This window comes from Diceros bicornis, chromosome 12, assembly GCF_020826845.1.
Source record: "Diceros bicornis minor isolate mBicDic1 chromosome 12, mDicBic1.mat.cur, whole genome shotgun sequence".
Lineage (NCBI taxonomy): Eukaryota > Metazoa > Chordata > Mammalia > Perissodactyla > Rhinocerotidae > Diceros > Diceros bicornis.
In genome coordinates this window covers 23,854,244-23,877,001 of record NC_080751.1, presented here as the reverse complement: position 1 = coordinate 23,877,001, position 22,758 = coordinate 23,854,244, and positions in this window count along the sequence as shown.

Sequence of the window (22,758 nt, the reverse complement as noted above, 5' to 3'; positions counted from 1 at the left end):
TTACGTGAAATGACTATATTACATATTTAATATGTTCCCATCCTGGAGCTTCTCTGTTATCTTAATTTTGTTATTACTGTTTATAAACATGCTCTTTCAATGCAAATATCCTTGAGAGAGACAACACATTTAACTTTGAGCTTATTGTGTAAAATAGGTTTTCAGATGTTTCCTCTGTGACAACTCTGACTAGGGGTCTGAAACAATAAGAGAAGTATATATTTTTTTGACAAAAGAGGTAAGAAAGGAGAAATAATTTTGGAGAATTAGATATTATTGAAGAAAAACAGAATGGGGGGGTGCATTGCCTCTGGACACTAGGTGGTTAGGACAAACAGGGAGGCATCAGAATGAATGAAAGATATGCTTAAAACCCCAAAAGATAGAAAGGCACTAAAATAAATTTCTATTACCACACAACTTTGCCTAGGTTTAGTTATACAACTGTAATTAGAACAACCTACAATATAATTCCGGAGAAACTAAAAACTCTAATTCAGGGGGAATGTTCATTTTAACTCAAAGATTTTTTAAACAATTCCATTTATTTTACTCACAACCCTGGCAAAATAAATTGGAAAACATATAATTTTTTTTTTTCATCTGCAAACAGAGACAGTTTCACTTCTTCCTTTCCAATTTTTATACTTTTCTTTTTCTTGCCTTATTGCATAGCTAGGACCTCCAATACAATGTTGAATAGAAGTTGAGAAAGTGGACCTCCATGTTCCCAGTTTTAGGGGGAAAGCATTCAATGTGTGAGCATTAAGTGTGATATTAGCTGTAGGTTTTTGTAGCTGCCTTTTACGAAATTGAGGATGTTCCTTCCTATTCCTAGTTTGCTAAGGGTGTTTTTATAAATGGGTGATGAATTTTGACAAATGTTTTTTCTGCATGTATGGAAATGATCTTGTTTTTTATTTCTCCTTTATTCTGTTAATGTGGTTATAGCAATTGATTTTTGAGTGTTACACCAACCTTGCATTCTTGGGCTATACCCTTCTTTGTCATGGTATATTATTCCTGTTATATATTGTTGAAGTCAATTAATCAATTTTTCAAGGATTTGGGGTCTATGTTCATGAGAGATATTGGTAGATAATTTTCTTTTCTTGTAGTGTCTTTGTCAGGTTTTAAGATTAGGGCTATGATGGTCTCACAAATAAGTAGGAAAGTGTTCCCTCCTTCTCTATTTTTTGTAAGAGTTTTTATAAGATTAGTGTTATTTCTAACATGGTTGTTTAGTAGAATTCACCAATGAAACCATCTGGATCTAGAGTTTTCTATTTTGGAAAGTTTTTGACAATATATTTAATTTCTTTAATAGGTGTAGAACTATTAGTATTTTCTATTTAATCTGTGTTGACTTTGGTAACTTGCATTTTTCAAGAAATTTACCCATTTTATCTAAGTCATCAGATATTTTGGTATACATTTTTCATAATATTATGTTATCCTTCTAATGTCTATAGGATTTGTAGTGATAATCTCTCTTTTATTTCTGATACTGATGATTTATGTTGTATTTTTTTCTTTATCAAATGTTGGAATTTATCAATTTTGTTGATATCTTCATATTATCAGCTTTTGGCTTTCTTACTTTTCTCTACTATTTTTCTCTTTTTAAGTCTTTTTCAAGGTTTTAGACTGAGAATACTGTTTCTTTACTCATGAACCAAATATATCAGTAGTAAAAATAATTGAGAAGAAGATCTCACCTCTCCTGTCCAGTTTCATGGAAGTAGGTAGTCTTAGATCAGATTCCTTGGAAGCAGAATCTGACATAGGGATTTGGGTGCATGTGGTTTATTGAGGGAGCACTCTTTGGGAAAAACCTGTAAAGGAGAGAGAGGAGCAGGATAGAGAAGCAAAAAGCAATGCCAAGCAAGGATTAGGTAAAATCTAGCCTTGGCCCACTCTACAAAGGGGAGGGTTCTGGACATAAACAGCACACAGACCTGTCATCCGTTGTGGCAAGAGGGCTTGACTTTTATAGCATCATGTTATTTGGTCATTGGTTGTGGGTCATCCACGGACGGGGCAAAATTTCCTGAGTGAATTGTGTCCCATTGGTCGATGGCAATTCTCTGGAGAAAAGGGCTAGCTGTAAGCCATAACTAGCCACCACTCACAGGATCTCACCACTCACAGCAGGTAGGTGCTTCAAGTAAGTAAAGGGGATCTGGGTAGGGTGCCATAGTATCCACTGAACTGTGCTAGTAAATACACAGTTCTAGGCAAATAAAATAGGATTTTCAGGTGGAGAAAGTGCTTTGAATATTTAATCACATACTCTTTAACCAATAAAATGTTTTTGATAGTGTTGAAAGAACTATTCCAATAGTAATCCTCCCTCAGAGGAATAATATCCTCATATATAGACAAGGCTTAAAGTAAGAAAGAAATAGAAAACAAAGTTTATGTATTAGTTAGGGCAGGCTAAACTATTGTAAAATGTAGACCCAAAAATATAACGGCTCTAAAGAAGTTTATTTCTCACTCAACAGTCAAAGTTGATGTGGGGAGTAGAGAAACTAGAGGAAAAGGCTCTCCTCTACACGGTCATTCAGGAACCTGAGCTGATTACAGCTCTGTACTCTTCAGCATGTGGCTTCCAAGATTGCCATGAGCATTGCCATCCAGCTGACTGGATGTATCAGTTATCTATTGCTGCATAACAAACTTAGCAGGATAAAATAACAATTTAATATTTATTATCTGATAGTTTCTGTGGGTCAGGAATTTGGAAGTGGCTTAGCTGAATGGTTCTGGTTCAAAGTCTTTCATGAGTCTGCAGTCAGATGTTTGTTGTAGCTCCAGTCACATTAAGGCTTAACTAGGGCTGAAGTATTTGCTTCCAATGTGGCTTACTTAACGCTGGCTATGGGCAGGTGGCATCAGTTCTTTGCTACACAGACCTCTCTACATGGCTGTTTGAATGTCCTCATGATACGGCAGCTGGCTTCCCTCAGAGAAAGTGATCTAAAAGGGCAAGATAAGAATCACAATATCTTTTATGATCTAGACTTGGAAATTACATTCTATCATTTCTGCAATATTCTACTAGTTACATATGTCAGCCATACTCAGTAGAGGAGGGCATTACACAGGGACATAAATACCAGGAGTCAAGAATTGTTAAGATCCATCTTGGAGGCAAGCTACCATCCTGGAGAAGCATGTGTGGGAGGTTTTCATAGGCCAAGACTACTCGAATCACATTCAAGTACTCACATGACCACTTCTAATAGCAGAAGAAGCAAGGACATGCAGTGTAGCTGGCCAGCCATGTGTCTTTTATTATAGTGTAAGAAGGGGGCAGGGCAGTATTTAGATGCACATCTGGCAAACTCTGCTACAATTGGGAAAATGAATTAAGAAAAGAAAATATTCAAGAGATGAGTAACTAAAATAAAAACAATAAAAGTTGATCTTAGAAAATTTCCAAAGATATGTTTCTACGCCAACATAATGTTTAAAAATTTTTTTCTGACATCATGAAATTGTTCTTGCCAACAGTACCTCATAGGCAAAAGCTTTGAAATTCCAATAGGATGTTTGAAAAGCCAACATCCTAGTTTTGGGTTTAACAAATGTTTTCAATTTATTTTAAGTAACTGACATTTTAAAAATAGTGCAAAAAAAAATACTAATATCCATTAGCAAAACCCAAGACACATACACAACAGGGAAAATGTAGTCTGTCTGCACACTCATTACCCAGAAAACTAATAACATAAGAGCAAAATATCCTATCTCTTCTTTGAGACTCTCCCTTGGAGAAATGCTTCCTAGGCATTGATTGAGATCACAGACTAGATAATTCTCATTGCATTTCTTGTAAAACCAATAAAACCTCAGATAGAATATTAAGTATTCAATCAAAAGGGATTTTCAATTAGTTCTGCTTAATGAGGAAGAGAGATCTCTTAGCTGTAACATGAATCTCAAGTGGGGGAAATTTTTGTTCCTAATTTGTCCCAAACATTCTGTTTTGGCTTTGAGTCATATTCTGCATCAATGAACTGTAATTCAGAATGTTGTTGATTTGCCCTAAACATTTAACAACTTAGAACTAGTTTTGCCATTTCCACTGAGGATAGTATATATTCATTCTTTTTTAAAGTAAGCTTGCTTGGCTATACTTGGTTGGAATGATAGAAGTAGCCCCTTGTAAAAATTCTATATTCTCTGAATTGTTGCATGTTGCCTTGTTACAATAACAATTTAAGGAGGATGTAGTCCCATTTCAGGGTCTGTCAGTCTTTTAATAATGGAGAATTATGTAAATCAGATGGCAAAATTCTTGTCACTTATTACCATCACTTTGTGACATCTTGGTTTATGATAAAAAATAATATAAATATACATTATACATTTTCTATAGAATTCAAGAATTTTGACCCTGCCTAAAACAAGGAGCCGTTAGAGTGGGAGTAGAAAATAAAGTTGGGAATCTTGACTCTGTCATTAGCTAGGAAATCTTAGGCAAAGTCATTTAGTCTCTTTGAGTTCTAGTTTCCTCATCTAAAACAGAAATACTAATAACTTCCTCTCTAAGGTTTTGTGTGAATTAAAGGAGGGAAAACTATGTGAAAGTACTTAGCAAACATTTGTACAGTACACAAAGGTTTTGTTTGTTGGTCCTGTAATAGAATTTCACAGATGAGAAAATTCAGACAGAGAAGTCAAGTGACCTGCCTAATATATATCCAAGAACATTTTCTAGTGCACTTACCACTACACTATGCTCACCCCAAATTCTCTTGCAGGTGGCCTATACACCAATTACCTGCAACAGGATGAGTATGGGACCTAACTGGTTATATATGTGTAGTAGGAATTGAGAGTAGTGTAGTGTGGACTATTTTTTTGTACCTATTTCAACACATAGAGGAAAAGGTTAGTGTATATATATATATATATATATATAGTTTCTATATATAGAAAAGGTTAGTGGATATATATATATATATATATAAAGGTTGGTATATATATAAAAGTTGGTATATATATCTACATATTTATACACACGCCAATTTTAGAATTATTATTATTATTATTATTATACACAATCATTCTCTGCATAACGATGTTTCAGTCAATGATGGACTGCATATATGATGGTGGTCCCATAAGATTAGTACCATATAGCTTAGGTGTGTAGTAGGCTATACCATCCAGGTTTGTGTAAATACACTCTATGATGTTCACACAACAACAAAATCACCTAACAATGAATTTCTCAGAACATGTCCCCCTCGTTAAGCAACCCATGACTGTACACTAATTTTAGATTTTTTATTATGGCAGCACCTCACTCCAGGTGCAATTTCTGTATCAATCCCTATACAGTATCAGTATAGACTATCCTATGGCAACAAACATAAATATCTCAGCGGCTTAAAACAACAGAGTTTATTTTTCACTCATGCTACATTGTGGGGTGCCTGGGGAAATCAGCTCCACATCTTAACTCAGGGTACCCAGACTGATGAGGTCTCCACCATTTGCTGGGTCTTACACCTAGAGATTCTGCTTTTATCAGCAGGTCAAGGGTGGGGTCTGTTAATTTGCATTTCTAACAAGTTCTCAGGTGTTGATTTTGCTGGTTGGAAACCACACTTTGAGAACCATTGACCTAGAAAATTAACTCCTTGCTCCTGTTCAGGAGTTTCCAACCAGGGTTTTCATACTCTCAGAAGGTAACCAAACCTCTGAATCTATAAGTTGTCTCAGAGTAAAGACTCAATTAAGTGAGAGCAAATCCTTTCAAGTGGTCGAAACAGCTCAGGGAAATGAGATTAAGTCTGCTTCTCTCAACAAAGTCTAGTTAGCTCTAAGTACACACGTTTACAATTAAGAGAGAGCGCTATGGGGACAAGGAAGCAAAAAAAGCATGGTAGAACCATGTCTCAAAAAGAACCATGGGTACAGTTACTGGTAAGTGGAGCAGACAAGAAACAAACAGATTAAAAATCCTTCTAAATTTTTGAGAGAGTTGTATTGCCAAAAGAGCCATCCGCCTAGACCAAAAGAAAAGGTAGCTATTTCAGATTTAAAACAACCCTTGGGCCTCTCACTGAGGCCCAGTAGCAGAAACTGGGCTGAGACAGCTGCTCAGTCCTGAGAGAGGGCATATTCCCCAATGTCTATTTCAGATTTGGCCAAAGAGGAAAACGAAAAAGGAAGAATCTTTCAGAAGGCAGAGCCAGGGACCACAGAGAACAATGAGCAAAAGAAACTTCTCAAAATCAGGGCTTAATCAGATAACATTCCTTAATCAGGTAATCACAGGTAGTGAGCCCTCAAAAGTTCTCCCTAGCAGGATTTCAGAATTCCTACAGACCCCTGTTCACTGTGTATTTCCCATTTTCTCCAAGGAGAGTGTTTATTGCAATTATCCTGTTCCTGTACTAACAGTATATATTGAGGGGGAGCAGGTAGGTTCCCCACCCCCCACAGGTACAGGTAGGATCTAGAGAAGCAGCATCATGATTTGAAACTACCACATCTTACCCAAAGATCTCAAATTATGAACTTGATGCCAGAACTGCATGGGACTTGGAGGCTTTCTTCCTTAGGGAGTGGATGAGTATATTTTGCACATCAGAAACAGAGTGAATCAAATATTTGGTGAATAAAAGGGAAGTAGACATTAAGGCTGTCCTAAATATTTCAGTTCTTCCAGGGATATGATAGTATTGTACTTTCTCGCCCCTTGAAGTTAGACATGGACAGGTAATTTACTTTGGGCAATAAAAGGTGAGTATAAATGATATGTGTCACTTCCAGGCAAATCCTTTAAGAGCCAGTGCATTATTCACATGTTTCTCCTCTCTCCTACTGCAGTGATCACAGAAGCACATGCTGAGATGGAACCTCTTTGAGCCTTGGTTCCTGAGTCACTAACATGAACAGAGACCCTTTGGCTGAGCTGGGTTCTGCATGTAGAGCAAGCAAGAAGTAAATATTTGTTATGATCAAGCCTCTGAGAGAAGGGGGTTGTTTATTACTCCAATAAAGGCAGTCTATCCTTATGGATACAAGCACAAAATTTCTTAATTCATTGAGACCACTTCTTTCACAAAGGAACTTCACAAGTAGGATCAATTTCAACCAACATGAGACAAGGTTTTTTTTTTTTTTAACCAGGCTAATAAGTTGTATTTCCCAATAGCAGGTGAAATTGTTTGCCAAAAGTTCTGTCATTGATAGAGCCAACAATCTAATCTCCAATCATCTATGTCTGGCCATTTCATTAGAGAGTTAGGCTACAATCTGTGCCATACAGTGTGGAATGAAAGGCAATTATCCGGTGAATTTTGTCAGCATAGATGACTGATATGGATAACTCAAACTTTCTTTTTTCTTTTTTTTTTTTTGTGTGTGAGGAAGATCAGCCTTGAGCTAACATCCATTTTAATCCTCCTCTTTTTGCTAAGGAAGACCGGCTCTGAGCTAACATCTGTTGCCAATCCTCCTCCTTTTTTTTCCCCAAAGCCCCAGTAGATAGTTGTATGTCATAGTTGCACATCCTTCTAGTTGCTGTATGTGGGTTGCGGCCTCAGCATGGCCAGAGAAGCGGTGCGTCGGTGCGCGCCCGGGATCCGAACCCGGGCCGCCAGTAGCCAAGCGCACGTACTCAACCGCTAAGCCACGGGGCTGGCCCAGGATAATTCAAACCTCAAACAACATTTTCCCACAATGTAGCAAAATTTTTTCTCTCCCTTGAATTATCCTAAGAGAGCAGTTGCAATTTTTATTGTATTTTACTTCTCTAGGAAAAGTTGATAGGAACAAAGAACTGGTGTGGGGGAGGGGAATGAATCTCCAATAGAATTTTGTAAAGATAAAGAATGTTCTTATTTCAGTAATTTCAGTGTATATGTGTGTGTGTATATATATATAATATATTGTTATATTTCTGAAGAATATATTTGAAAAATCTCCATTCTTATTTTTTAAAAGAATCATTACATTTATTTGTGCTTTCAATTTGTGCAGAACCACAGAGCTTCTCAAACAGGGATAAAACCAATTAAGGACAGATTGCAATAATTGAAGGAAGAGGAGGCTTTTTTTCTTCCTTGTAGAATGTGACTATAAGCAGAACTCAGCAGCCCAGCATCATTTAATTGACAAGTCTTCATCAAGAAAGGAGTCTAGGAATAGCTCAGCACAAGAGGCCTCCCAAGGAGGCCAAAAGTAACCCCTCTGTGGCAGAAAAGCAGAGTGGAAGAAAAATATTGTAATGATGAGGGCCTCAATAAATGTTCACCCTTTCTCGTGTCAAAAAAATATGACTGCTTAGCTTGTGATATATGGGTTTCAAGGTAAGCAAGAGAGGTTCTGTAATTTTCAAGAAAATTCTAGATTCTTAAAGTGGATCCATGAGTGGGTGGAAGGCATGCTATGAATGCAGGGGTGGAGTTACCATAAAGCTAATGAGGCATAAGCTCCAGGACCCCTTACTTGCACAGGCATCCTCCAAGGTCCTGTGAAGTGACCTAGCAATTTTGCATTTATAATTTTTTTGAGACGTGCACCCTATATTATATAATCTTCAGTTCCATGAACCTCTATCTACTTCTCTATGAAGGTAGCAATCCGGCATGGAAAGCATTGTCACGTCTTTAGGCATTGTGAGCCAGGTTCGGGACACTCACAAATAGGAAATTAATCTTTCCTTGGGGAAAGGAGGCTTCAGAGGAGGACCAGCTACATCATTGCAGGGCCTGGGACAAAATGAAAATGTAAAACTCTTTGTTTAAAAAGCAGGAAACGTGTGTTGTTAAAGGGACTAATATATAAATCTTTTTCCTTTCTTCCACTTTCTCATTCTCAACCTGTCATGGTGGGGATTTTTTTGCTGAGGAAGATTCACCCTGAGCTAACATCTGTGCCAATCCTCCTCTATTTTGTATGTGGGTCGCTGCCACAGCATGGCTGACGAGTGGTGTAGGTCTGTGCCCGGGATACAAGCCCACCAACCCAGGCTGCCAAAGCTGAGCACATGGAACTTAAACACTACACCACGGGGCCTGCCCCCTGTCATGGTGTTTTTAATTTGCTATTTGACACAGTGCTCCGTCTGGCATGGGGATCCTGGTGTGATGAATGTAGACCCTCTCAAGCAGGGGAGGGGTGGCTCCATGTGGGGTGGCCCCACCAACTGCTGGGTCCCTCCCCCCGCACCTAGCCACTAGACCAATGCACTGCTCCCCGGTCAGGGGTGAGGAAGTATCCCCTTCCTACTGGCCTGGTGCCCCAATCCATAGTGGACAAGACACCTCCAGATGCACTAGATTCCTGGATCAGGGGTAGGCTAGAGGCTCATTCTGCCAAGTTCCTGTCCAACATGTTTTGGCACTATCAGCCTAGGGTGGGGATGGCATTGCCCCTGCCTAACTAACCCCATCCCTATGCCTGCACACAGGCCCCAACAGGGGACAAAGGGCAGCAGCCACTACTGGGTGGGGAAAGTTAGGGGGAGGCTGGACGGGGCTCTGGGAATCAGGGAACAGGGGGTTGGACAGTGGAGAACCCATCCAGGGAGGTGGTGGGAAGTGGGACTGTGCATGAACCAAGGCTCCAAGCCATGGGCACGTGCTTCAATGCCCCATCAGACTTTAATTACAAAATACAAAGTTGAAGATGAAAGTATTAAGAACTTCAAGATGGTGACCACAGAACATTAAGCCTTAAGCATGGAGCCCCTGTGAGGCTGCACCCATGAAGGAGGTCCTGCTTGATAGCGTAACATGCCGGCCAGAGTTGAAGCTGATATCCATTATTATATATCAACTGATACAATTCTGTTCCAGGAGGGCTTGATTATGTCTCAACTCAGAGGATTTAGACATGAAAAGGATTTATTTTTCTCCAATCCTTGTTTTCAGCAGAGCTCTGAAGAATCTCCCCTTCCTGCCCTTAACAACTTTTAGAACTTTTAAGAAAGTTAGATTCCTAACTTTCAGATTCCATAACTACTCACTTTGGTATTAAAACTCTATTTAATGACTTTAATCTCATTCTCAATTGAAATCTCATTTCCCCTTCCCCTAGGGCAGAACTGACTTGGAGTTCTGAATATTAGAGAGCCTGGCTGAGATGTCTCTCCCCCTTCCCTCTTCCAAAGCTGAACTTTGCAGTGTTGGGCAGGACAGACAAGTGACCAGAACAAGGATCTCTTCCTCTCTTGGTGGGTTGTTGCTTCTCTCTGGTTAACACTGTGGTTTTGAAGATGTCCTCTGTGTGACAGTCACCCAAATTCTGCCTTCCTTGTAGGGTGCATGTGTGAGTTCTTCAGAAGCAAGGCCTGCCTGCTGCAGGAATCCCTGAAGTGGGGGATGCCACCCAAGCTCTACCTCTTCCACAGACAGCCACCACCCGGCCCCTCAGTGGTATACCTCACAGCCTCTTATTACTGGGCTTCCTACTGGGCTCTCTTGCTCCTTCTTTGCCCACTTGGCTTGGGGTGGGAGGGGAAAGCTCCCTCTTTACCCCCAAGGGAAGATGAACCACAAGCCTGATATTCTTGCTCCTTCTAGTATCTTCTTAACATAGCCCAAGGGTGGGATGGGTGGGTGACATAATGATTGGGGATAAATCAGTTGGTTCAGCCTGTTTTAGGAATCTTGGAAAAGATGTGTCCCATTGTTGATAGCTGCCTTATAATGTATGGTATTAACTCTTGTTTTGAGCTGGCCCTAGTTGCTAATTCCTCTGCAATAATACTAATGTTTTAAAAAATACATGCATCAAACCAATAGGGATATTATTAAAAGTCTCAGCCTGGTTCTTCAGGACCATTGCAAGATCACCATCTCTTTCTGGCCAAGGCTCAGGGCAGGATTGAGATGCTGGAATGTGCCCTGAGTAGGGGCATCATGGACCAAATCAGGGCAATCAGCCCAAAACCAGGCCACTAAGTCCAAGGGCCTAGGCAGAGAGTAAAGGCTGGTGTAGAAGTCAGAATCTTCAGAGAACAGAGAGGTGTTGGTGACTGAGGGGAGTAAGGAGGCTGCAGAGGAGGATGGATGCCTTTTTTCCATAGGAGTTTTCTGTGGCTCTCAGCCCACTTATGTGAGCAGGATAAATGAATTAAAAGCAGACAATCTGAAGATTTGACATGAAAATGATATTTGCACACTGAGGAGGGTAAGAAAGAATGCATTCATTACTCTTTTCAGATTACTGCCAATAAATTAGGCATTTCTGGTTTGAGTCAATGCTGCACTATATAAGAACCACATAAAACAGTGAAAACAGTGTATAATTATGGAAACTTTCATCCATTTTTAAAAAAATATTTGCTAAGATTCTAGAATGTGCCAGACCTATCATGTTTGCTGGGGATACAGCAGTGACCACGAAAACCAGGCTCTTGATATCCTGAAGCTCACCTTTGTCTTCTGATATAGCTTTCTATACTTGAAAAATGATTATCTACACAATTAATGTGATTATTAGACCATTAATTTTTAAGTGGGGTGTATGGCTTATTCATCTCTGTATTCCTAGCACCTAAAACGTGACTGATGCATAGAAGCCACTCAAAAAATATTTGTTGACTGAACAAATGAATTCACATGCAGTGGGAATAGCATAGCTCATGAAATTCATCCAAAATGCGCATATTGTTACATTAGTATGACTAAAACTTCATGAAACCAAAATCCATCTCATATATTCTGAAATGTAACACCAAAAAAGTATTTTGATTAATGAAGTTATGTAGAAAAATATCCTTATAAAGGATATATTCAGAGATTAGTCAGGAGTTATTTTTGTTTTCTTCCATTATGGCTATTACTCTGTGCCAACAATTTGCTGCTAGAAGCTGTTTTTTAAAATGGATTCATTAAGTTTGGATTAAATCCAGCTGGCTTCAAATGATATGGGAGGAGGAGGATGGAGGGGACAAATATGGCCACATATCCAGGGAATTCTATGACCTGAGTGATGACCAACTGAAATTCCTAGACTTTTCTTGTGAGAGAAGTTCTATGTTCCTTGAGAATTATTGTCATTATTTTTTATTACTGAGGTAAAATTCACATAACATAACCATTTTAAAGTATACAGTTCAGTGACATTTAAGTATATTCACAATGTTGTATAGCCATCATCTCTATCTAGTTCCAAAATATTTTCATCATCCTAAAAGGAAATCCCATACCCATTAAGCAGTCATCTGAGAATTATTTAATCTTTAGCTCCATGTAATAAGTACTAATCCTATCAGCTCTGTAATAAAGAAATAACATGAAAATTATTTTCCTCCAAAAAGTATAAAAATAGTAACTTAATAACACAGTTTGCAAGGCCTGTCAGGGGCCAGTCTGTGATCCCAAGAGTGATGCCCTCCTGACCTCTTATTCTGAGCATGTGGGTATGGTCTGCCCTCCAGAGGGGCAGCAGTTATACGCCCGCACAGACCTTACAGCCTCTGAGAAAGCTGCCTGGGTGATCCTAGAAGACCAAAATGTCAACTGAGTTTTGAAGAGTATTCAAAGTTCAGATTTAAGTGATTTTGAATTATCAATAGCCAGGCAATCAGGAGATGTGGTAAGTGGTTCAAAAGAAAACTGTGGATTCAAAGTCTATAAATGGATGGGAAAGTGAAAAAAGCCACAAACACTACACTAACAGTCTCCAGGAATTGCCTCTTCACAACCTTGACTCTATTGATGGAGAATGTGTGCTGGGAAAGGGATTCACGGATTTAGGGGAAGGACCAAGAGGCCTCTTGGGGAGAAAATCCATCCTAAGAGAAGAGCCTGGAGGAAGAGTTTGGTCAAGAAACAAAGATTGAGTCACCAGAAGGGCATGGTTTTTCTGATTCCAGTGTTATATTTGTCATTCAGATTCCTCTCCTAGCCCAGATTCTCTTGGGGCTCATGTCGGGGTTGGGTAGTGTGGGGGAACTGGTGAGTAAAAAATTGAAAATTGAAAGAGCTGCTTAGCTAAAAAGGAGGAGCGCTGAACTAAGCTAAGGCAGCTCACCCATTCATCAAATACATGTGGGAAGAACAAAGTGCGGGGCATTTGTTAGACGCGGAGGATATAATGGTAAACAAGATAGATATAGTCCCTATCCCTGAGAAGTTTACAGTCTAGAGGTAGATATTTAAGATGGGACTACATAAATACTGATTCTAATAAAGGCTACAAAGGAATAGTTCAGTAGGCAATGGCAGTGTTTAATGGGGCAATCTAACCTGGTCTGGAAGGACAGGGAAAAGGCTTCCCTAAGGAAACAACATTTCAGCTGAAACCTGAAGGATAAAGAGTGGGGAAGGATGTGTAAATATTTTTAGAGGTGGGAGGAGCTTGAGTTTGAGGAGCAGCAGGGCACAGCTTATGAAGGCGCTGGCTACTTCGCACTTGCCAAGTCGAGTGTCCTGCTAGCAAGCACACCCAGCCCCAGGAGGGACAGAGAGTCCCTCTCAGTTGTAAGACTGTGGGTGTGACCTGAACCAGGGCCTGGAAGAGCTTAGTAAAAGGATTTGGCAGGTGTCCAGTCTCTCCTCCAGCTAAATGCACTAGGCCATTAGTTTGGTCACATCATCTGCCTCAGTCTTCTGTATATCATTGTCCCAAAGATGTGGATTTAATCTCTTCAGGAAATTCCATGACTATTCTAGAATCTAGATCAAGACTTATATCAGGAGCCAAAACTAAGGCATGTGGTGCTGGCAGGACCAGCATACTGCCTGGTTAACACTTTTGGCTCAGTTCAGGGCCACATCTGTTTGTACTGCTGCATGAGAAACTTCTCACAACACGAACTCCTTTGTGGTAGGAAGGGCGGCCATGTTTATGCTTTCCCTAGCAGAAAAGTTTCACCAGAAATGAGCAGCCTGAAGAGTCATAAATTTCTGTTACATCAGGGCCAGGTTTCCTACCAGATATTTGGGTAGAATTGCTATGGGTGGGGACAGCACCTCCAGCCATCCTTTGCTCCAGGAGGCCAGGAAAGTTGACCTGGTTTAGCTCTGTATCCCGGCACCTGGCACTGTGCATACTGCGTGGTAGGGAGTCAATAAATATCTTTGTGTGGAGGCAAGCACAGGGCAGGCAGTTCTGCCTGAGCAGGTCCCAGCCAACCCAAAAGATGAGCATTCTCTGCTCGCGGAGATGTGAGAAACCAGCAGCTAAAGCAGTGATTCTTATCCTTGCCTGCACATCATGAGGATTTAAAAAAAATACATATACGGTTTTATCTCAGATATGTTTTTTTTGTTTTTTTTTTGTTTTTTTTTTTGTGAGGAGATCAGCCCTGTGCTAACATCCGCCAATCCTCCTCTTTTTTTTTTTTTTTTTTTTTGCTGAGGAAGACGGCCCTGGGCTAACATCTGTGCCCATCTTCCTCCACTTTATATGGGACGCCGGCACAGCATGGCTTGCCAAGCAGTGCGTCGGTGCGCACCCGGGATCCGAACCAGCGAACCCCGGGCTGCCACAGCGGAGCGCGTGCACTTAACCACTTGCGCCACCGGGCCGGCCCCTTATCTCAGATATGTTTTTAAAAGTATATTTATAAAGAAATTAGACTGGAAGTAAATATCACCAAATATTAACTTTTTGACAGTGAGGGGCTGGCCCCGTGGCTTAGCAGTTAAGTGCGCGCGCTCCGCTACTGGCAGCCCCGGTTCGGAACCCCAGGCGCGCACCGACTCACTGCTTCTCCAGCCATGCTGAGGCTGAGTCCCACATACAGCAACTAGAAGGATGTGCAGCTATGACATACAACTATCTACTGGGGCTTTGGGGGGAAAAAAAAAAATTAAATGACAGTGAGATTGTGTACAGTTGTTATCTCGTTCTGTTGCTTTTCTGCATTCCAAGGTGGGAATGTTACTTAAAAAAACAACAACAGCTTTACTGGGGTGTAATTGGCATACAATAAACTGAATATGTTTAAAGTGTCAATATGATAAGTTTTAACATATGAATACATCTTAGAAACCATCACCACAAAAACATAGTGAACACATGGATCACGCCCCAAAAGTTTCCTCTTGTCCCTTTATAATACTACCCTTCTGTTCCACCCATACCCCATGCCCAGGCAACCACTGAACTGTTTCCTGTCACTATAGATTAGTTTGTGTTCTCTAGAATTTTATATAAATGGAATTATAAAGTATGTATTCCTTCTGTCTGGCTTTTTTCACTCAACATAATTATTTTGAGATTCACTCATGTTGTTGTGTGTGTGTATCAATAGTTTATTCCTTTTTTATTGCTGGCTAATATTGCATTGTACATATACATAATATATTTATCCATTAACCTGTTGATGGGCATTCAGGTTGTTTCTAATTTTTAGTTGTTACAAATAAAGCTGCTATGAACATTCATGTTCAAGCCTTTGTGTAGATGTATGTTTTCATTTATCTTGGGTAAATACCTAGGAGTTGAGTATAAATACCTAGGTAGGTGTATGGCTTAATTTTTATTTTTTATTTTTTTTTATTGATGTTTTAATGGTTTCTAACATTGTGAAATTTGGGGTTGTACATTTTTGTTTGTCCATCACCATACATATGACTCCCTTCACCCCTTGTGCCCACCCCCCACCCCCACTGCCCCTGGTAACCACAGTCCAGTTTTCTCTGTCCATGTGTTGGTTTATATTCCACATATGAGTGAGATCATACAGTGTTTGTCTTTCTCTTTCTGGCTTATTTCACTTAACATAATACGCTCCAGGCCCATCCATGTTGTTGCAAATGGGACGATTTTGTCTTTTTTTATGGCTGAGTAGTATTCCATTGTATATATATACCACATTTTCTTAATCCAATCGTCTGTCGAGGGACACTTAGGTTGCTTCCACTTCTTGGCTATGGTGAATAATGCTGCAATGAACATAGGGGTGCATAAGCCTCTTTGGATTGTTGATTTCAGGTGCGTTGGATAGATTCCCAGTAGTGGGATGGCTGGATCATAGGGCATCTCTATTTTTAATTCTTTGAGGAATCTCCATACCGTTTTCCATAGAGGCTGCACCAATTTGCATTCCCACCAGCTGTGTATGAGGGTTCCTGTTTCTCCACATCCTCTCCAACATTTGTTGTTTTTTGTCTTGGTGATTATAGCCATTCTAACGGGCGTGAGGTGGTATCTTAGTGTTGTTTTGATTTGCATTTCCCTGATGATTAGTGATGTTGAGCATCTTTTCATGTGCCTATTGGCCATCTGTATATCTTCCTTGGAGAAGTGTCTGTTCATTTCCTCTGCCCATTTTTTGATCGGGTTGTTTGTTTTTTTGTTGTTCAATTGTGTGAGTTCTTTATATATTATGGAGATCAACCCCTTGTCAGATGTATGTTTTGCAAATATTCTCTCCCAGCTGGTTGGTTGTTTGTTCATCTTGATTCTGGTTTCATTTGTCTTATAAAAGCTCTTTAATCTGATAAAGTCCCACTTGTTTATTTTTTCTTTAGTTTCCCTAGTCTGGGTAGGCATGTCATCCGAAAATATTCCTTTAAAACCAATGTCAAATAGTGTGTTGCCTATCTTTTCTTCTATGAGTTTTATAGTTTCAGGTCTCACCTTCAGGTCTTTGATCCATTTTGAGTTAATTTTTGTGAATGGCAATAGCACATGGTCCATTTTCATTCTTTTGCATGTGGCTGTCCAGTTTTCCCAACACCATTTATTGAAGAGACTTTCCTTTCTCCGTTGCATGTTCTTAGCACCTTTGTCGAAAATTAGCTGTCTGTATATGTGTGGTTTTATTTCTGGGCTTTCAATTCTGTTCCATTGATCTGTGTGTCTGTTTTTGTACCAGTACCATGCTGTTTTGATTACTATTGCTTTGTAGTATGTTTTGAAGTCAGGGATTGTGATGCCTCCTGCTTTGTTCTTTTTCTTTAGGATTTCTTTAGCTATTCGGGATCTTTTGTTGCCCCATATAAATTTTAGTATTCTTTTTTCTATTTCTGTGAAGAATGTCATTGGGATTCTGATTGGGATTGCATTGAATCTGTAGATTGCTTTAGGTAATATAGACATTTTAACTATGTTTATTCTTCCAATCCACGTGCATGGGATATCTTTCCATTTCTTTTTGTCATCATGGATTTCTTTCAATAATGTCTTGTAGTTCTCATTGTATAGGTCCTTCACCTCCTTGGTAAGATTTATTCCTAGGTATTTTATTCTTTTTGATGCAATTGTAAATGGTATTATCTTTTTGAGCTCTCTTTCTGTTAGTTCATTATTAGCATATAGAAATGCAACTGATTTTTGTAGATTGATTTTGTACCCTGCAACTTTGCTGTAGTTGTTGATTGTTTCTAACAGTTTTCCAACAGATTCTTTAGGGTTTTCTATATATACAATCATGTCATCTGCAAATAGTTAGAGTTTCACTTCTTCGTTACCTATTTGGATTCCTTTTATTTCTTTTTCTTGCCTAATTGCTCTGGCCAAAACCTCCAGTACTATGTTGAACAGGAGTGGTGAGAGTGGGCAGCCCTGCCTCGTTCCTGTTCTCAGAGGAATGGCTTTCAGTCTTTCCCCGTTGAGTATGATGTTAGCTGTGGGTTTGTCATATATGGCCTTTATTATGTTGAGGTACTTTCCTTCTATTCCCATTTTATTGAGAGTTTTTATCATAAATGGATGTTGTATCTTGTCAAATGCCTTCTCTGCGTCTATTGAGATGATCATGTGGTTTTTATTCTTTGTTTTGTTGATGTGATGTATCACGTTGATTGATTTGCGGATGTTGAACCATCCCTGCGTCTCTGGTATAAATCCCACTTGATCATGGTGTATGATCTTTTTAATGTATTGTTGTATTCGGTTTGCCAATATTTTGTTGAGGATTTTTGCATCAATGTTCATCAGCGATATTGGCCTGTAATTTTCTTTCTTTGTATTGTCTTTGTCTGGTTTTGGTATCAGGGTGATGTTGGCCTCATAGAATGATTTAGGAAGTGTTCCATCTTCCTCTATTTTTTGGAATAGTTTGAGAAGGATGGGTATTAAATCTTCTTTGAATGTTTGGTAAAATTCACTGGAGAAGCCATCTGGTCCTGGACTTTTATTTTTTGGGAGGTTTTTGATTACTATTTCAATCTCTTTACTTGTGATTGGTCTATTCAGATTCTCCATTTCTTCTTGGTTCAATTTTGGGAGGTTGTATAAGTCTAAGAATTTATCCATTTCTTCTAGATTGTCCAATTTGTTGGCATATAATTTCTCATAGTATTCTCTTATAATCCTCTGTATTTCCATGGTATCCATTGTAATTTCTCCTCTTTCATTTCTAATTTTATTTACTTGAGCCTTTTCTCTTTTTTTCTTAGGTAGCCTGGCTAAGGGTTTGTCGATTTTGTTTATCTTCTCGAAGAACCAACTCTTTGTTTCATTAATCCTTTCTACTGTTTTTTTGGTCTCAATTTCATTTATTTCTGCTCTGATTTTTATTATTTCTCTCCTTCTGCTGGCTTTGGGCTTTGTTTGTTCTTCTTTTTCTAGTTCTGTTAGGTGTAATTTAAGGTTAGGGCTTTTTCTTGTTTGTTAAGGTAGGCTTGTATCGCTATGAGTTTCCCTCTCAGGACCGCTTTTGCTGCATCCCATATGGTTTGATATGGCATGTTATCATTTTCGTTTGTTTCCAGATAGTTTTTGATTTCTCCTTTAATTTCATCAATGATCCATTGGTTGTTCAGTAGCATGTTGTTTAATCTCCATATTTTTGTCACTTTCCCAGTTTTTTTTCCTGGTTCATTTCCAGTTTCATAGCCTTATGGTCTGAAAAGATGCTTGTTATGATTTCAATCTTCTTAAATTTATTGAGGCTTGCTTTGTTTCCCAACATATGGTCTATCCTAGAGAATGTTCCATGCGCGCTTGAGAAGAATGTGTAGTCAGCTGTTTTTGGATGGAGTGCTCTGTATATGTCTACTAGGTCCATCTCGTCCGGTTTTTCATTTAAGTCTACTATTTCTTTATTAACTTTTTGTCTGGATGATCTATCCATTGCTGTAAGTGGGGTGTTAAGATCCCCTACTATTATTGTGTTGTTGTTGATTTCTCCTTTTAGGTTTGTTAATAGTTGCTTTATGTACATTGGTGCTCCTATGTTGGGTGCATATATATTTATAAGTGATATGTCTTCTGGATGTAGTGTCCCTTTTATCATTATATCTTTCCCTTCTTTGTCTTTCTTAACCTGTTTTATCTTGAAGTCTACTTTGTCTGATATGAGTATGGCAACACCTGCTTTCTTTTGTTTGCCATTAGCTTGGAGTATTGTCTTCCATCCTTTCACTCTGAGCCTGTGCTTGTCTTTAGTGCTAAGATGTATTTCCTGAAGGCAGCATATTGTTGGGTCTTGCTTTTTAATCCATCCTGCCACTCTGTATCTTTTGATTGGAGAGTTCAATCCATTTACATTTAAGGTAATTATTGATATATGAGGGCTTAATGTTGCTGTTTTGTCACTTATTTTCTGGTTCTTTTGCATTTCCTTTGTTTCTTGTCCCATTTGTTTTGGACTGCCAATTCAGTTTGGTTGTTCTGTCTTATGATTCTTCTAGTTTTCTCTTTGTTTATCATATGTGGTTTTGCTTTGATTATTTGTTTAGTGGTTACCTTGAGGTTTGGGCAAAAAATCTTCTGTATGAGATAGTCCATTATCTGATAGCCTCCTATTTCCTTATACTAAGTCAATTCAGTCACTTTCCTCTTCCCCTTCTAAGTTGTTCTTGTTATACCTTATTCTATCTTGTGTTGTGGCTGTGTGTTTACAGTGATGAGGTTAAACTTATTTTTGGTGAATTTCTTCCTTTGATCTTTGAGTTTAGTATTTAAGTGGTTGCTAACCTATTCCGGTAAAGATCTACTATTTCTCTGATTTTGTCTACCTACTTTTCTCCTTCCTCCAAGCTTTGTGTTCCCTTTCTCTTCTTTTTTTCAGGCCTGAGGGCCTTCTTGAGTATTTCTTGTAGTGGGGGTCTCGTGGCCATGAACTCCCTTAGCTTTTGTTTATCTGGGAGAGTTACTATTTCTCCATCATATTTGAAGGATATTTTTGCTGGATAGAGTATTCTTGGCTGAAAGTTTTTGTCTTTCAGTATTTTGAATATATCATTCCAGTCTCTTCTAGCCTGAAAAGTTTCTGTTGAGAAATCCGCTGAGAGCCTGATGGGAGTTCCTTTGTATGTTATTTTTTGTTTTTGTCTAGCTGCCCTTAATATTGTTTCTTTGTCGTTGACCCTGGCTAGCCTTACCACTAGGTGTCGTGGTGAAGTTCTTTGTCTGTTAATATATATAGGCGTCCTGTTGGCTTCGCTTACTGGTATTTCCTGCTCCTTCCCCAGATTTGGGAAATTCTCAACTATTATTTCCTTGAATAGGCTCTCTGTTCCTCTTTCCCTCTCCTCTCCCTCAGGAATACCTATAATTCTTATGTTACATTTTCTAATAGAGTCCGATATTTCTCGGAGTCTTTCTTCATTTCTTTTTAGTCTTAGTTCTCTCTCTTCTTCCATCTGGAGTATATCTGTATTCCTATCCTCTAAAGTACTAATTCTTTCCTCCATATTGTCAGCTCTGTTCTTTAAAGATTCCAGATTCTCCTTTATCTCCTCCATTGTGTTCTTCATCTCCATCAGCACTGATTGGTTTTTCTTTATGATTTCAATCTCTTTTGTGAAGAAACTCCTAATCTCATTTAATTGTTTGTCTGTGTTGTCTCGTATTTCGTTGAGTGTTTTTATGATAGCTATTTTGAAATCTCTGTCATTTAGTTTATGGATTTCTGTGTCTTTGGGGTTGATTTCTGGGTGCTTGTCATTTTGTTTCTGGTCTGGTGATTTCATATATTTTTGCATTGTGGTTCCTGTGTTGGTTTTGTTTTTCCTCATCCTGGAAGTCTCTGGTTGCAATTTCCACCTGCCGCCACTGTCTGGTGGTAAAGGGCTGTGTAGTCTAAGCCCCCTGCGCTCTGCCCCGGTTTTTCTGCTGCGATCTGCAGTTTTTTTTTTTTTTTTTTCCCCCGCTGCGATCCACGGGTCCAGTTGTTTAATCAGGTCTGCCTCGGATCGCTAGGTCTGGTCGGTTGAGCTGCAGAGTCCAGGTTGCGGGGAGGGGGGAGCTCTCTCTTTTGCCCTCTGGGTCCCCGACGTGGGAGGCTTCTCGTTTGCCCCTCTTTATCCGCTCTCTGGGGTGCTCAGATGTTGATGGTAGCCCTGTGGCTCCTCTGAGTCCTCTGTGCGGGAGTTTCCCACTGGCTGAGAGAGTCCGAAGAGCCACGGTTTCCCTGCTGAGGGCCGCCCCTCCCCCCTCTCTGGGAGCCGCGCGGACCGGGATCGCTGATCTGATGGGGAGGGAGCGGAGTTCTCCTTACCTCTCCCCACTTCCTCAGGGGGCCCAGCACGTTCCGCTCTCAGATGTGCGGCAGTGTGGATCCCTCTGCTCTAGGTTTTCACTGTCTGGGATTCCGTTGTTGGTCTGTGACTGTTGCTTTTGTTGTATCTTGTTGGGGGAAGAGTTCATGGGAAAGCTCACTCCGCCATGATGCTGACGTCACTCTGTATGGCTTAACTTTTTAAGAAGCTGCCAAACTGTTTTCCAAAATGGCTATAACATTTTACATTCCCACCAGTAATGTATGAGAGTTCCAGTTGTTCCAGATCCTCTCCAACATTTCATATGGTTAGTCTTTTTAATTTTAAACATTCTAGTAGGTATGTAGGTATACCACTCTGCTTTTAATTTGCATTTCCCTAATGACTAATGATGTTGCGCATCTTTTCATGTATCTATTTGCCATCTGACTATCTTCTTTGGTGAATGTCTGTTAAAATCTTTTGTCCATATTTTTATTTGTGTGTGTGTTCTTATCACTGAATTTTGAGAGTTCTTTCTGTATTCTGGATACAAGTCCTTTATCTAATATGTAATTTGCAAATATTTTCTCCCAGTTTGTGGCTTGTCTTTTCATTCTCTTCACAGTGTCTTCTGAAGAGCAGAAATCCTTAATTTTGATGAAGTCCAATTTATCAAAAAATTTTTTATGGATAATCCCTTTAGTGTAGCATCTAAGGAATCTTTGCCTAAATAAAGGTCACAAAAATTTTGCCTATTTTTTCTTATAGAAGTTTTATAGTTTTAGGTTTTATATTTAGGTCTCTAATCCATTTTGAGTTAATTTTTCATATGGTGAGAGATATGAAGTTAATTTTTTTTTGCACATAAATGTCCTATTGTTCCGGTACCATTTGTTCAAAAAAAGCCCTATACTTTCTTCTCTGAATTGCCTTGTTCCTTTATTGAAAATCAGTGGACCATATATGTGTAGACCTATTCCTGGATTCTCTATTCTGTTCCATTGAATTACTTGACTATTTTGACACCAATATCCTTAAGTCATGAAGTCATGTACTATAAGTCCTCCAACTTTGTTCTTGTTTTTTCAGAATCATTTTGGCTCTTCTAGATTCTCTGCATTTCCATGTGAATTTTAGAATCAACTTGTCAATTTCTACAAAACGTCTGCTGAGATTTTAATGGAGGTTGCATTGAATCTATAGATCAATTTGGGGACAAAGTACATCTTAAAAATATCAGGTCTTCAATCACTCAGATGTTTTTAAAAAAATACTGAGGCCTGGCTACTCCAGACAAATTGAATCAGAATCTCTGTGGATGGGACACGGGTATTGTTATTGTCTAAGAAATTCCCCAGGTGATTTTAATGAGCAGCCTGGGTGGCAAACACTGAGC